At 42.4% G+C, this 17,444-nt stretch overlaps 1 long non-coding RNA gene across 1 annotated transcript in view; it reads left to right on the forward strand.

The window, feature by feature from the left end:
* The first annotated feature begins 4,941 nt into the window (after nt 1-4,941).
* Nucleotides 4,942-17,444, forward strand: part of LOC144798400 (uncharacterized) — a 95,373-nt gene continuing 82,870 nt past the window's right edge. Inside the window, exons 1-2 of the long non-coding RNA XR_013603533.1 lie at nt 4,942-5,063; nt 5,374-5,518. This is a non-coding gene — a long non-coding RNA (uncharacterized LOC144798400). The remainder of the gene's footprint in view (nt 5,064-5,373; nt 5,519-17,444) is intronic.

Below are 17,444 nucleotides of genomic sequence, written 5' to 3' on the forward strand. Positions count from 1 at the left end.
GGGTTATAACAGCTGGTATTGAAGACTTGTGCTAACGTATCCCCCACTGTGACCCCCTACTGGCCGAGGGATTGATTTCAACTCACTCCGCGGCAGTGCATGATAGCTGATAAGATAATTGGACATGGTCGGTGCCCGGGAGCTACGTGAGGCCTGGCCCCCGCTATCACTATTTTTATGGGTCATGCCTCTGGCTTCATGTGGCTCTGGGCACCTGTCCCCCCCCCCCAGTACGGATTGGCCATATGTCCCACTGGGATTGGTGAGAGCACCACATCATTGCTCGTAACCGGATTGAGCCTGTAATCGCTTGAGTGCAGGGCTTCAAGGTATGTGAGACAGTTGCGGCCTTCTAGGCCTTCGCGGACTGACGCACTTGCTAAACTTTCCTGTTGCGCACAAATTGCTGGGCTGGTGTGGTGTTGTTCTCACCTCCCAGGTGACTCCACTCTCCTCTCCGCCCTCCTCTACCCTCCCTATTTTAACTTTGGGGTACTCTACCGTTGCCGGGGCTGCTGCTGCATTGAACGTTACCTCCGCTCAGCCCGATCCCATTTCGGCTGCACAACTAATGCTCTCTTCCTTATGAGACCTGCTGGGCTGGCTATATGTGCGGGACTGCCGGGCGATTATCGACCAGTGCCTACATGATAATAGACTGCTACATCTGCTCTAATTTCATGCACTGATATTCACAACTCTTGCCTTACTCGGCTGGATGATCGGAGCTGACTGGGACTGAGTCGGAGCAATCTGTCTACCTACCTGGATGCAGTATACTGGAACAATATTTTGGTTACATGGTCAGTGCTCCCTGGTATCGAATCACGGCTAAGGAATGGACAAATAGGGACTTTCTTTTTGGTACTCCAGCACCACTTCCCACGATGGGTAAACTGGACAAGAACCAGCCGCGCCTCACATTTGAACAACGGAAGTCTGGCAGGCCGCCGCCTGGTGCCACATCGGACTCCGAACTAGGCGTTCAGGCATTGCCCTTTACTGTAATGGAGAAAACACTAGTGGCGATCCAGGCCAGGCTTCAGTCAATGAACGGCAAAATCAAAGCCCTGAACAACCGCATGGACCACATATCTGCTAAATTAGATACACACACCACATGCATCGGAGAGGCTGAGCACCACACATCGGACACAGACGACGGCCTTCAGCACGTAACTTCCCAAACACTGAATATAGAGAAGATTCTGGCTGTCACTCAGGCAAAAAATGAAGACCTCGAAGCGATATAACGTCGTAATAATCTACGCATAACGGGCCTGCCAGAATTGACAATTGTAGGAAGGTTAGAGATATATATTAAAAACATGCTTCGTGATATCTGTGGATCTGAAAACTTGTCACAGCTTCTTATCGTGGAGTGGGCACATCAGTCCTTGTCGGTTCGCCCTTCTCCGAGAGCCCCACCCAGGCCGATAATTGCCAGACTACTTAATTTTAGGGACTGAGACTCTGTTTTGCGTGTGACTCTTCAGAAGGGTATGATTACTTATCAGGAAAACACACTCTCATTCTATCCGGACTTAACAGCTACTGTCCAAGCGGCTCAAAAGGAATATCAGGCGGTGAAAAAGATTCTAATTGCTGAACAAATTCCTTATGCCATGTTGTACCCGGCGCGGCTGCTCATTGCCACAGATGATAAAGCAAACATTTTCACAAGCCGGAAACAAGCTCTGGATTTTGCGAAGTTTCTGCTGCACTGCTTGACTAGACACACGTAACAAAAATGGGCGGCTTTGATGGGTATGGCAAGTTGGGAATGCTAAAGTGGGTGGGGGGTTTCATTGATGTGTTATTGAGTTTGTTCCAAGTGATTGACCTAAAATTTGGATGTAGGTATGCATATGGTAATACAGTACAATGTTGATGGAAACTTATTATAGCTATCATTATCTTTATCAATAATCCACACAGGGGATACATTTATATGCATAACATGGAATGTCAGAGGGCTTAACTCCCCCAAGAAAATACGTCAAGTACTTGCGTATTTGGATAGGCACGAGGTCCGGATCGCTCTCCTCCAGGAAACACACCTAACTAAACTTACAGAGGCCTAGATTGCTATTAAATGGGCTGGATACAAACTTGCCTCGGCTTACTCCTCCTAGGCCAGAGGGGTGCTTATATTATTAAAGCGTGGACTGCCTTTTACACCTATAAAAACGGGAAACAACCATTACAACGCAACTTTTACAACGCACTACCATTACAACGAAACTTTTACAACGCAAAAACTATTACAACGCATGTATTTACAACGCATGTTTTTACAACGCAGGTACCTTTACAACGCATACCATTACAACGTAAGTATTGGTAAGTATATAATTATATTTAAAATTTTATATGTTTGGGTTTTTTAAGGGGTATTTTTAGGGTTCAGGGTCAGTTTTCAGTTTTTGGGTAAAGGGGCATTTTTAGGGTTCAGGGTCAGTTTTCAGTTTTTGGGTAAAGGGGCATTTTTAGGGTTCAGGGTCAGTTTTCAGTTTTTGGGTAAAGGGGTATTTTTAGGGTTCAGGGTCAGTTTTCAGTTTTTGGGTAAAGGGGTATTTTTAGGGTTCAGGGTCAGTTTTCAGTTTTTGGGTAAAGGGGTATTTTTAGGGTTCAGGGTCAGTTTTCAGTTTTTGGGTAAAGGGGCATTTTTAGGGTTCAGGGTCAGTTTTTAGTTTTTGGGTAAAGGGGTATTTTTAGGGTTCAGGGTCAGTTTTCAGTTTTTGGGTAAAGGGGCATTTTTAGGGTTCAGGGTCAGTTTTTAGTTTTTGGGTAAAGGGGTATTTTTAGGGTTCAGGGTCAGTTTTCAGTTTTTGGGTAAAGGGGTATTTTTAGGGTTCAGGGTCAGTTTTCAGTTTTTGGGTAAAGGGGTATTTTTAGGGTTCAGGGTCAGTTTGGGGTTTTTGGGTAAAGGGGTATTTTTAGGGTTCAGGGTCAGTTTGGGGTTTTTGGGGTACAGGGGTATTTTTAGGGTTCAGGGTCAGTTTTGGGTTTTTGGGTAAAGGGGTATTTTTAGGGTTCAGGGTCAGTTTTGGGTTTTTGGGGTACAGGGGTATTTTTAGGGTTCAGGGTCAGTTTTGGGTTTTTGGGGTACGGGGGTATTTTTAGGGTTCAGGGTCAGTTTTGGGTTTTTGGGGTACAGGGGTATAAGGTAAAAATAAAATAAAATTAAATTTAAATTAAATCAATTAAATAAAATTAAATTAAATTAAATTAAATTACATTAAATTAAATTATTTTCAATTATTTTAAATGTAAAAAAAATAATATATACTTACCAATACTTACATTGTAATGGTATGCGTTGTAAAGGTACCTGCGTTGTAAAAACATGCGTTGTAAATACATGCGTTGTAAAAGTGTTTGCGTTGTAAAAAATTTGTTGTAATGGCATGCGTTGTAAAAGTATGAGTTGTAACGTCATACATCCATAAAAACACATACAGATACTGAGGGGCGGTATGCTATCGTACACGGTAAACTGGGGGCCTCACTGCTAACAATTGTTAATGTATACGGCCCCATCACGGATGAACCTGAGGTGTGTGCTCATTGTTAATGTATTGCGAGATTGGCCTGCTGCTGAGGTATTGTTGGGGGGAGGGAGATTTTAATAAGCATCTGGATCCACAATGAGACAAGTCCAACCAACAAGACAGCCGCACCCTAAAAACTGCCAAGTACATCAGAGATGCCATGTTAGGGCTTGGTTTACTAGATGCATGGGGGCAGATTTATGTCGGACTTGCGCCACGTTTACGCCGCCGTTGCGTCACGCAACGGCGCGGAAACGTGGCGCATCCCTGCGACCTATTTACAATGTGACGCATCTAGGCAGATGCGTCACGTTGTAAAGCCCTGCGCCACATGAAACCTGCGTCAGGTTTCATGTGGGCGTTCTGTCGCAGGGTGGGCGTTCCCTCGTAGGAAAGCCCCGTAAAACTGACGCAGTGAAATCTACAAGATTTCACTGAGTCAGTTTTACGACGCTGCTGGGTCAAATCCTTACGCCTGCTTGAAGCAGGCGCAAGGAGTGACGCACCACGTTATGTATGGGTGGCCTCTGTACATTGCAGGAGTTGCGTCGCACTTGCGACGCTACTCCAGCAATGCGCCGCCCGTACACCACAAGATGCGTCACGCATCTGCCCTTCCTTGCACCATGGTGCGCCGCATTTACAATGCGGCGCATCTGTGTTGCCGCAAGGAGGGAATTGCGTGACGCATCAGTTCTGGGGCATCCCTGCTGATTTGCAGAGATGCGCCAGAACTCATAAATCTGCCCCATGGTGCCTTAGAAACCCACCCTATACTCCTGTGTCTTTGTGAACTTTGATGACAAGCATTATTTGGATAAAATGGATTGAACACAAGTTAAGATAAAATGGATGACAAGTATGGTGAAACAAAGAAAAAAATAGTTGAGAATAAAAAATTAAATTGATTAATTGGAGTCAAATTGTGTTGAGGCTGTGCAGCCTGATGGAACTGAAATGGGTTCCTTTTTTGTGGTTTAGACACTTTACAGTGCAACGAGACGAAGCGCGAAGCAGGTGTTGCACGCTGGTAAAAATTGAAATGGGAATGAAAGTTTAAAATGTTTAAAATAATGATTAGAAAGGTGTGCATCTCACTCCACATTTTTCATTGTATGAATTCTCTCGTCTCAACTGAGGTTGCACCCACGTTGACAAGGAGAATATTGGAAGCAACAAATAGGAAAATTGTGATTAAAATAACACTACAGATGGTGAAAACGCACAGGAGCACGGTTTCCTTCCGTGAGAAACTATGACGAAGAGGGAAGCACTTCATAATGAGTCATCACTTTTTAAACCCAGTGAGACGATTGGTTTAGAGCTTTGGTGTCCACACGTGTAATTAATTAAACGGGTGATTCCAAACAAAGAAGGGGAGGGATAAGAGGAGGTTTTAGCACTCATGTTTAGCTCGCATAAGAAGGAGGTTCGAGCATCTCTGTACGCAGAGATTGAAAGGACGAACTGAATGAATTTTTAAGAGAATAGATTTGTTAGCAGGCCATGGTGAGTGTACATGAGTGAAAGCAGCTTTCAATTATGGTAAAGTTTCACCGGTTTTGTAGCATAGTAAGCCGGTTCAATTAATAGGGAGGTTATGTGTTAGGATACATTTGCATGATTAAGACGGGATGCAATATGGCAGTGGTTCTGGGTATGTGGTAAATGAGTGTACAATACGTTTTAGCAAATAAGATTGCAGTCCAGATACAATGTATTTCGTTTTTTAAATTTCGGGGAATGTTTCTCATTAAATATATGTTTTATTAGGCAAATGCAGTTAGTTACATTACAAAATATGTACTTTTATTTGTAGATGCCCCTGACGAAGGGAAATGTACTTCCCGAAATGGATTGGGTGATTGGATTAAAATCATGGCGTGTGAAACCCACCCTATACTCCTGTGTCTTTGTGAACTTTGATGATAAGCGTTATTTGGATAGAATGGATTGAACACAAGGTAAGATAAAATAGATGACAAGCATGGTGAAATAAAGAAAAAAATAGTTGAGAATAAAAAATGAAATTGATTCATTGGATTCAAATTGTGTTGGGGCTGTGCAGCCTGATGGAACTGAAATGGGTTCCTTTTTTTGGGTTTAGTCTCGTTACAACGAGGCGAAGCAGGTGTTGCACGATGGTAAAAATTGAAATGGGAATGAAAGTTTAAAATGTTTAAAATAAGGATTACAAAGGTTTGAATCTCACTCCACATTTTTCATCGCCTTAGAAATTGCGACATAAGGGAGGGCATACATGCCACGCCGGCCCATGGTATTTGGTCCCGCTTGGACTACTGGTTACTTAGTGAGGGGGCAAATCATTGGGTCACAGCGATAACGCCCCTCCCCTGCACCCTATCTGATCATAATCCGGTCAAGCTTACCATCACTATACCTACCAACACTCATCGTCCATTTACCCTATCTATGCTGACATCATCAGGGAAGGAATCGTACAGTATTTTGAGTTAAATACGGGTATGGTCGATAGTGCCTTCACCCTGTGGGAAGCCTTTAAAGTAACTATTAGAGGAAAATGCATTAGTACCACAGCAGGCATTCTCAAAGACATTAGAGGACAGCTTGCAAAAATAGAGAAGACACTGTCGCAACTTGAGAGGGATTACACTGCTGACCCATGTCCCACCACATCATCTCTTACTGATGAGTCGCTTCAAGAATACAAGGAGATGGCGGAGACGGAAACCAGTTACCTCTCTAAAAGGTACATTGCCCGGGCTTATGGGGGGGGAGGCCGGCCTGGCCGTAATCTGGTGACTCAGCTTAAATACCGTTCTGATCACCACCACATCACCAAAATTGTAGACAATCAAGGCAGGGAATTTTATACACCGCCAGACATAGTCAAACAATTTCGAGACTGCTACGCCACTATATATAAATCCCATGGGGGTGGGGACTCTCACAATTTGGCCGAGTACTTGTCGGATGTTGCATGCGCATGGTTGGCAGATGGTCTCCGTGAGTACCTAAGTCAACCGATTGAGGAGTCAGATATCAAGGCAGCCATACACTCTTTGTCAAACAAAAAAGCTCTGGGACCGGATGGTCTCACGGCGGGATTCTATAAGGAATATGCCGAACTCCTGGCGCCACAATTGCTTGAAGTATATAGCGAGGCACATGAGACAGGATGCCTTCCCCCCTCAATGAGACAGGCCTTGATCATTACGCCCCTAAAAAAGGACAAACCACCCTTGGCATGTGAGTCCTACCGGCCATTATCGCTAATTAATTTGGATGCAAACATTTTGGCAAAAACTCTTGCTGATCGATTATTGCCCCTCATGTCCAGTCTTGTTCTGCCGGATCAATCCGGGTTTATACTGGAAAGGTCCACGCCTCACAATCTCCATTACATATTTGCTATGTTCCATGTATTGGATCCTGCCCTTCCCGCAGTACTGTTGGATGCAGCTAAGGCATTCAACTCTATTGAATGGGGATACATGTTTCATATACTGCGACATATGGGGTTCCCTGAAATTTTTATACGTTGGATGCGGTTCTTATACTCTGATCCCTCAGCACGAGTGAGGGTGGGTGGATTGACCTCAGAACCCTTCCAAATAGAAAAAGGTACATGTCAAGGCTGCCCCTTGTCGCCATTGCTTTCGCACTCATGCTAGAGCCACTAGTGTGCATTATTCGACAGAGCCACAGGGAAACTGCTCTGAACTTCATGCATCGCCCTGTCGGCATTTCTATGTATGCTGATGACATGGTATTATTCATAAGACAACCACAACAATACATTGCTCCCGTGTTGCGTGAATACATACGATTTGGTTTACTTTCAGGTCTAACTATCAACTGGAATAAATCAGTGATAATACTCCTGTGTGAGAACACTCCCGCCCCAGTCTTGAATATTCCTTACAGTGGTCTACAGAGGTTAAATATCTGGGTATTTGGGAGCACTGTGATCCTGAGATCGTGATTCGCGAAAACTATGGGAAAGCATGTGTGCCTCTGGAACATCAGGTGGACAGATGGATAGCATTACCATTATCACTAGCGGACCACATAGCGGTCATTAAAATGATAATCTTGCAGCGATTTTTATATCTCTTCTGTAATATTCCTATTGTACTAACCAAGCAGTTTTTCAAGACACTCCGCTCATCGCTACTGCAACTCATTTGGGGAAATAAACAAGCTAGAGTGAGCTGGAACACGTTGATATTAGACTATGACAAAGGTGGTACCTGTGCACCCGATTTTTATATTTATTATCTCTGCGCACAGGCACAGTATGCATATTATTGGTATAACCCCCACGCCTTCACTCCTCATGTGGCAGTAGAGGACGGTGACACACATCCTATCCCACTCGCTGGTATCCTCACCCACTCAAAGAGAGGCACCCCAAAAAGTGAAATTAAGACGCTGTATACTACTATAGCGGCATGGCAGGCCATTGGTAAGCTAACAACCAAAATACCACTATATGAGCTGGCATTGCCGCTGAAGCATCATGCGGCGCTATCAGTTACCCAAGAAGAGGGCCCATTACGAGCTTTGCGTGAAGCCGGCATAGATACCATGTCTGATCTTTACCCAGAGGGCACTTTTCTTACCTCGGAGGACCTTCTGTAGCGTAGTTCCTATATTCCTAATAGGCTCTGCGCATTAGAATAATATATCCTATAGATGTGACGTAGACTTAGGTCGACTAGGTCTCTATCGAATATATTAGACTTAATTGTGAGTGCCAGCTAGCTCAGAGGTCATTAGAAACTTTCTCGAATTCACAAGAAGGGATTAGTCTCTGACAACCGCATAAACATGACAACTTTGTTTTCCCAAGATAAAACTGCTCTTGAGAGTCATGGAAACAATAGATAGATATTTCACTCAGTCAGTCGTGCATGTTTAGTTTCACCAGAGGTGCAGAGAAAATAGAAAGACGGGCATTTTCAATAAAAGGATTTATTGAACAGTCTTCTTTCTCAAGCATAAGAAATTAACTGCTACAATCGCAAAACTGTTGCAAAATATAATGCATACAGTAAAAAGAGTAGAATAAAATAATACTGTAAGAGCATTGTATGGTTCCTAGACCATAGATAAGTACATACATAAATAACAGAGGCTAAAAGTACTCAACTGGTGCTTCTAAAATACGCCTACCCCGGTGTACCTAACCTAATCTGAGTACGAGGGAAGAAGTAAGTGAGGTGTAGAATAAATAGATTATTCTTTTGCCAAGAATCTGTCCAAGAATTCTCTTAGGGTCTAATCAGCTCCGTACCTTAATTTGGAATGAAGAAGGTCAGGCTCAGGACTCGATTTCCCAACAACCCGCAAGGGTAGCTTGGAGACACTGGAGCTGCATTTCTCTGCAGGAGAAAAGACAGCATCTCTCTCAGTGTGTCTGCTGGAGGGTCGGCTTCCTTCGGACCTTGCAGTAGCAGGGCGCGTCGGGCAAGTAGATAGTCGAACTGCTCCAAACCACCGTGTGTTTGCTATGGCAAGTGTGGGCATATTTATACCTTGAAGTTGCCGAGTTTGACGTAAATGTGGACATAATAACGTCATTAAAAGACTCTCAGTTCTTTGAAAACACCATGAGTTCTTGGACAAGTCAGTATTCAAGCAAGGGGAGGTCCCTAGCTGCTGAAGCCGAGTTTTCCAAGAATTTGTTGTAGATTTTCGGAACTAGTGGAAGTAGCCATGCCGTATTTGGACTGCATAAGCTATGTCTAAATATGGTTATGATTCTTATGCCTATATAAGGACATAGAGATTTATACCTATTTAAGGGCATGAATCGGGAAATTTACAATAGTGTCCTAAAATGGTTCACAACACCCACTCCACGTTATCATGTTCATCTAAGATCAAGTACTTAAAACCTATAAGCTAGAGCAGGTGTTTTTACAATCCCACCCAAAAATTATGAAATGTATTTAAAAAAATGGCCGTACACAAAAATGAGCATTTGCACAGTATGCCTTTAAAAGCAATGATTTAATTGTAAGCATATGATATGATATTAGCAATGCTAACCAAATTAATCCCGAAATTTACATTTTATGAAATGGCTCTAGATGCAGAAAAGAATGAAGTCGAGACCATCCCATAGCAGAATATACAAGCTATTTTGATTTGTGCATTAGGTCAATATTGTTTCTAGGAAGTAGTCAAATAATTCTTGCTCTCTAAGAATAGTTCTACTTTAAGCAGATCACTTTGTACCAAAGTTTAGTTAGTTTTGGAAAAAAGTCAAATTAAATCGAAGTGAAATAGAGTTCCAGACTTGGAAGCTTTTGTTTTGAAAAAGTGAAGGTCGAATTTCAGAGTTCGAAAGAACGCTATGCACTTATTTCAAAAGTTATTCTCGTTGTCAGGAGAAAACATTAAATCATCAAGGCTGGCAAAGAAATCGTCTATCACAGTAGATGAAAGTTCAACCACTTCATTAAGAAGGTCAATTGTACACAGATGTGAAGCATCGCCGTCAGCGTCAGCCGCATTAGCAATGTTCATTGCAGATGGTACCTGTGTGCCTGTTGGTCCGCGTATCTCACCTCCAGTTGGATTTGCCGGTGAGATCTCAATGAATGCCGTCATCAGGATTGGTAGCCGTTGGGGGCAACACAACACATGATCCGTTACGGGACCCAGTAATACGTCAACATCCGTTGGCAATGCCGATGGTAGTGTTAGACAGATATCTAACATGCATTCCTCTCCACAAAGCAGGCATCATAGAATAGGTAAGATGCAATCTTGCCAGATTGGTCTGAATGACAGGAACCATGTGGTATTCAGATCTCTCAAACGAGCCAAGCCAAGGATCTGTGTTATTCTGTCACAATACCGCATGGCCCGGAGCGCATTCTCTATGCTGACTTGGGTATCGCTGGTGTCCGGATTTGCCATATTGGAGCAGGAGAAATAAAAATAAGATCCCTGCTACGAGTCCCAAAATGAGAGGCAGGCCGCCAAACACAGAGTGTACGAAGTTAGGAAAAACGCCAAGGACTGCTTCAAAGGGTGCTAATAGTCCTGAAAAAAAGTCTTAAATACATGTACAATACCGCTAGTATCAGATATGTTTAAGATACGACCTAACATTTCTGCTAAATGTACTGGGCAGTTTGTTGATAATAATGCATGTATCTCTGCAGAAGTCCTTGCAACTTGCAGATCATACGTCTCTCTGGACGAAGTCAGTGGCACAGTTTTTTGCAAAAGAATGGCTTTCATTCTGCTTAAAGTATCAATTCGTATAGAAGAGATGTTCAGTGAAGGCCATAGTGGCGACTCCCCGTCTGTGTTGGTTTTTGGAAACAATACTTGCATACAACAGGTGACCCTGGCTGACACACTAACGAGATGGACTATTCCTGGCATCATTCTACAACAGCTGTGATCACTTAACATAATGTAGCTACCATTGGAAAGCTGCCTAAAAATTGGATCTATCGCCGCTGCGGGCAAACCTTGCAGGTGGCTAGAAAGATTATTGGAAGAACCCTCACAGGCTCCGTGCAAATTAACACCTTGACATAATAGTGTACCGCTTAGTGAGTTTTTACAATTCTTACCACTAAGAAATACCTCCTTTCCCCCACTCCAACATTTGCGTGTGTATGGTAAATCCCAGGTCGACTTAGTGTATTCTTTACCCAACCTTTCATACAGGCCTGCTGGTATGTATTTTAAGCAATACTGGAACTGGAAAAATGTTACTGGTAACATGATGGTGCCATGTATTATCCATTCAACTGATGGTTTCTCAGAAACGGTCAATGGTAATCTCTCCTGTTTTTCTATGCTCAGCACCGTATAGTCTGCTCCCCTCTGTGCCAACGAGATTTGTTTATCTGTAAGGTTAAATACAGTAAACAATGACGTAGTGTTGATTAGACGCCAGGGCACATAGCCAGATCAAACGTTTTGTAATGTCCAGCCTAACAGCATTATAGAACGAAATTGAGACTGGCCATGTTTTAACATTAGCAAGTCCTGTTCCATTATGTCAGTGGCAGAGGATACAATGCTGTCCAAAGAATACATTCAGGACGACAGAGTTGTTAACCCATTGTCAACTACAGGGACTACTTTCTCTAAATTAATACAATCAATTTCTCGTATTCTTTCAGCTGTTTCCATTTGCGTGACTTTCCATGCTTCATTGTATGCAGCGTATATACCGGCGTGTATGAAACGTTTATGACGTCGATTACGAGGTCCCAGTAAGAATTCTCGTAAATCAGTGCCATCTTTAAGCAAAGATAAGTGTTGTTTTATTTCTCTAAGTGTGGATTTCTGAAGCCACTAAAGGCATAGTTTTCCTACACTATAAGTTGTTATTATCCCTGGATGTTGTCTTTGGATATATCTTGGATCTGGCCGAGTTACTGTAAACCCTTGTGTCCTGTTCAGGAATCTATCTTGACAGATATTCGTGTCTGTGGGCCAGATTCATTTTTCCCATTCAGGATTTGTTCTGTTTTGTAGTAAAATATAATGTACGTATACCTCCTCATCTGAAGTTAAATTACTATCATGTGTGGGTTTAGGTATGGACGGTTTGTTTAAATCTTTTATCTTAGCCAGGTCAAGACAAGATGTCTGTTGAACAGTGTCATTTAAGAACATCATTTGTTCTGGGATGATGCAGGCTCTGAACAATGCTTCTAAACCCTGTACCTGCCAGTCTTTTGTGCCCCAAACGTTTTTGTCTCAATGTTGTCTTTCCAAAAGTCAAAGTCTAAGGTGGACAATTGAGCAAAAAAGGCCGCAGAATAAATGTGTTTAGTATTTGTCAACATACTTTTCATGCCTGTCATTAACATTTTTGAAGTAAAAACTTTCTGGGTTTGTAACATTAAAACCTGTAAAATATGGAAATTTTCTTTCAAATGTTTTAGAACTACCTTTTGGAGGGGTTGGACAATGTTCCCATTGATTATAAGTTAAAACATTTCTAGGGTTTGCAGATTTGTGCAAGTAATGATGACCAAAATGATTAAAACAATACATTTCTTCATAATTAGATGAACCTTCTAAGTATTCATGTTTTCTAAATTTTGCTGACATTTCTAAGTCTGTGATCATGTTATTAACAGTTTCAAAGTCCCAATCATCAGAAAATGTGCTGGGTGAAACGAAATCACTCAAGGAAACCTTAAATTGGTGTGGGATTTTCAGCAGCTCGACAGGGCCATAAATGTCATAATCAGTTCTATCCCAGGCTATTTCACCAGGTAGAGGAACCGCTGTGATATTTACTGATGACAGGTCTCGTTTTTCACGCTGGACAATTTGTGTGGTTTCAGGAGCAAGTTGATGTTCTTACTTGCTGTGTCCATTTTAATGTGTTTTCCATCTATCAGCCTTCCCAAACTTAAAACGAGAATGAGCCATAGTAGGAGATAAAATACACCTAATCCAATCCAAAATTCAACCCATGGTGAAACCAGATATGTATTTGCAAGCTCTTGACCAAGTTCCGTTAATTGTTCCTTGAAAGTTTAGTTTTTTGGCGCTGTTTCAGGTTCACTGGGATCCTCAGAAAAGGTATCGAAGTTGATGAAATAGCCAGAGGCAGTTCTGTCAATAGTTGGTATTGCATCCGGATTTTTTAAAATTGCTGCAGTTGCTTGTTCCCTTGACATGTTTGTATAGTCAGATGCTACACCATTGGAGTTTCTTGACAAACTGTTATTTGGGTTTCAAGAGGCACAAGTTCCATGGCTTTGTTGCATAGTCCATCTTTTCTTACTTTAGAATCTTCAAAGGTGATGAGTCATTCAGTTTGAACCTCTTGGATAGTAGCAAGATTTGGTCGTCTCTACATCGTGGGAGCCCACTGGACCTACTACTTATTATCGGCCACATGGTGTGGTTTTTACCAGGTCAATTAATACAGACTGGTTCTCCTTTTTTCCAGCAAGAGGCGGCAGTAGCACTGTTCTTGATCCGTGGACTGCTAGAACTGGTACTGGTTTTCTGTAAGAAGGCCCAAATTCCTTCTTGTCCGCTATTTTTTCTCTGACCAGATCCCCAATCTTTGGAATCCAGACAGGTCTTGCTGGTATAGGTGGTTTGTCTTCAGTGGTCGTTGGCTTTTCGCTGGTGTTGCTTAGACTTCTTCTTGTTTCATTTAAGTCCTGTAAAACAGCCAAACGATCTTTGATATCAAAGCGTTTTTGTTCCACCACTGAAGTATGACGATCGAGGTCTTCAACCAACATTCTAGGAGTTCATATGGAGTGATTCCACCCAGAGAAATTCTTGGCAGGTTATTAAGACTACGTTGGACATTTATTAGATGTTTGACCCACCCGTCACCTGAACCTAATACCCTAGCTGTTATAGATTGCTTTATGTCACGGTTTTTTCTCTCCACAACCGAATTTCCCTCAGGATGGAATGGACTCAAAAATCGCAATGCAACGCCCAAGCTGGCCATGGCCTCCTTGTAAGCCCTAGAGCTAAACGTAGGACCCTGATCAGAATGTAGCGTGCCGATTGCGTATGTGCCAATAAAGACTCGCAAATCTTTTATAACAGTTTGGGCGTCAGGCGAGTGCTGAGGCCACATCCAAATGAATCTTGTCCTAGTGTTTGCGGGACCGCTTTTGTCCATAGGGACATTTGAGCGTGGATAGTCTAATGCTATCCATTAGTGGTGTCAGTACCGGGCTGACTACGCTGTAGTCAGGAATCTGGTGGTGTTTACGCTGTAGTCAGGAATCTGGTGGTGTTCCAAGCTGTGATATTTGTAACAGTCATCGCAATTAATTCCGAATCGTATACATGAGTTTTCATTCCTGGCCACCAGTGCATCTCTTCTAATTCTAATAGAGATTTTGAGATCCCTTGATGTATCAGACCCTCTCCCATATGTGCTTCTGAATCAGAGCACCTCTCCGGTTCCTGTTTGGAATTACCCTATCCCCCACTCCAGGGATTCGAGCAAAAGGAACACAGTTTGCATCAATTATGTATGTATACTTGAGTGGATAGTTTAGAGGTAACGCAGCTCCGCTGCCTTTGCTCGTGCCATTGACAGCGAGCATGGTTCCACCGTCTATTTTCGTTTTTGAACGAGTGATTGTAGCTACGGAAGCCGTTTGCACAGCTGCCTTCACGGCTTCATCAGCCAATGAATTCCCTTCAACGTGAACACCATCACGCTGATGAATCAGAGTATGGATCACGTGAGTCTTTTGTAGTTCTTTCTGTATAAGAACTACTTGTTCCCAAAACATTTTATGCTTGATTGTGCCACCTTTTGCGCCTTTAAATCCATTTTGAACCCAGTTCTGCAGATATTCATTGTAAGACAGGACGCAGTAATACGAATTGCACACTATGAGTGTGGGGAATTCGCGATCGGTATTTTCAAGCCTGTAGTTCAGCTCGCTGAGCTGCACAGTCTCCGAGAGATTGAGTTTTTGTGACCATAGGTCTGAATTTATCATCGGCCCCACGACCTTTAACAATCGCACACGCAGCACTATAAGCTTGTTTACCCCCAATTGTGGGCTGTGCTGATCAGTCTGTATATATTATACAGACGTAATGTTCTAGAGGCAGAATTTCAGTAGGCAGAGGACATTCTTGTTGGTATTGGAGAAATTCTTGTGTCTTCAAGTAAGGGTCAAAAACGTATTCAACGTCTGTCGCAGCAAGAGAATTAACCCATTTTATCCATCTCAGATGTAGAGCTTTTGCATTTGGAATGCTTGCCTTTGTCACTGCCTCTAAGGCAGCTACAGGTGTAACGACTTTAATGCGTCTACCCTGTGCGAGGGCTCTCTCCTTTGCTACCGCAGTTTGAACCGCTGTCAGAATTTTTTCTGTTGAAGTGAATTTCATGTCAGCTTGTGTGTACAAGTGTGATTTGTAAGCTATTTGTACCTTTTCACCTTCATTAAAGGTTAGGTATGTGAATCCGCATCTCCCTGGGATGATTTGGATTACAAGGTTGCGCACATTGTCGCGTGTTTGTAAATGTTTTGTCGCTAACATGTCTGTTTGTACTGAACGCAAAATTTCTGTGTGTTTTTGAGTCCAATTAGTAGGTTTGAAATCAGGTTTGATTAGTTCGAAGAGAGGTTTAACCCTTTCTGCATAGTTTAGAATGTTAGTTCTTCTGAAATTTCGAAATCCTAGAATTGACTGTAAGATTTTCAGCGTTTGTGGAGGTTGCAGCAGCGCACATTTTTCTAAAAAGTTTGCTGCCAGGCTTTTGCCTTCACTCGAAAGTTCGTATCCCAAGAATAGGACGTTGAGGTGGGCAATTCTTGATTTTTTAAAGTTGAATTTATACCCTTTAGAGGCGAATCCAAGTATATGGTGTTCACCCTGGTCAAGTGCCTGTCCAAGTCATCATCTGTAAGATAGGTGTCATCGACATAAGATAATGCCTCATCCTCATACGTTTGTAGTAACACTGTTACTCTGGCTGAAAATAATCCAGGACTGTTCATGAATCCCTGGGGGGACGACAAAAGTGTCGTTGTATCCCCATTATTGAGAAAGCGGTCAAGTACCTGCTTTCAGGTGCAATGTTTTCACAGAAGAAACCGTTTGAAATATCTAATGTAGTTTTATATTTTTTGCGCACAATGTTATTCATCAGTGCTGCACTGTGTGCATTTTGTACTGCAAAGGTTTTGCAGCAAGAGTTTAAATGTCTGTAATCCAAAACTAGATGATATGTGTTGTCTGGTTTGGAGACAGGAAACAAAGGATTGTTCATTGACGAGGTGCATGTTTCAATCACCCCTTGGTATTCAAGTTGATCTAAGATCTCCCTGACCTGTTTTTTAGCTTCTTGCTTTACTGGATACTGCCTCTGAGCAGTAGGTTGATTTTTTAACTGGATTTTATGATGAGGAGAGTCTTCGTCCCATCCCACATGCTTTTTATATAATGCTGGAGCCTGGGCCACAGCACATTTTTTCTGGCATACGTGTACTGTTTATGAATAGGAATATGATTAGAGAAGGCTGGCATAATGATCTCTTCGCATTGTGGGCACTCCCTGAAAAATTCAGGTGGCCAGTCTTTTTCAGACAGAAGAATGTCATAACCCTTGGATAGTTTTTCCCAAAAGAGTTCTTTATTTTCGTAGTTATGTCCCCCTCTATCCGGAGTGTTACTTCGTATAATTTGTGGGGTACACTAACCCTGGTATCGGCAGTTTCAACCTGAATGTATTCATTCAGAGCCACTGTCTCCAGATGATCTTTCAGGATCCTGCGAGCTATAGTGACCTCTGCTGCGCTGTCCAGCATTGTCTGGGCCCACTCCCCGTTCTTGAGTTGTGTCCTCAAGATCCTCGGCATGTCTGATTTTAATACTTGCTACCTTCTTTTTGGAGAATTCAGTTTTCTTATTTTTTGGAACGTGTTGATCGTCTTTGGACTTCACGCGTTCTTCTTTGTGTTCTGATCGTCCTCTTCTTTTGGATTTCTGCGAGGAAGTCTGAAAGGTACGAGAGGATCGTGTATCAGTATCTTGATATCTATCAGGTTTTCTTAAATTATCCCTATTTCTAAGGTTATACCTCTTTTCAGAGTGCTCCTTTTGAGGAGATCTACCTCTGATCTGAGAGCGCTTCTCTTTAGGAAGTGACTGCCTACTATTTTCCCATTTCTTTTTAGTAGTTAGATTGTTTTTGATAAAACCTTTTTCAGGATTTTCTGTTAGTTCGGGCTTTACAAGTTTCCCTCCCAAACTATCTCTTCCTAGTTCTTCATAGGATTTTTCAATAATTCAGGCAAGTTCATATGGGTGCTCAGTAATATCGAGTTCTTTTAATTTTTGGCGGATTGCCACCGATGTTGCTTCACCTTTAATGTTAGCTAATAGAATAGCTGAGACCTGTTTGAA

This window comes from Lissotriton helveticus, chromosome 12 (genome assembly GCF_964261635.1).
Source record: "Lissotriton helveticus chromosome 12, aLisHel1.1, whole genome shotgun sequence".
Lineage (NCBI taxonomy): Eukaryota > Metazoa > Chordata > Amphibia > Caudata > Salamandridae > Lissotriton > Lissotriton helveticus.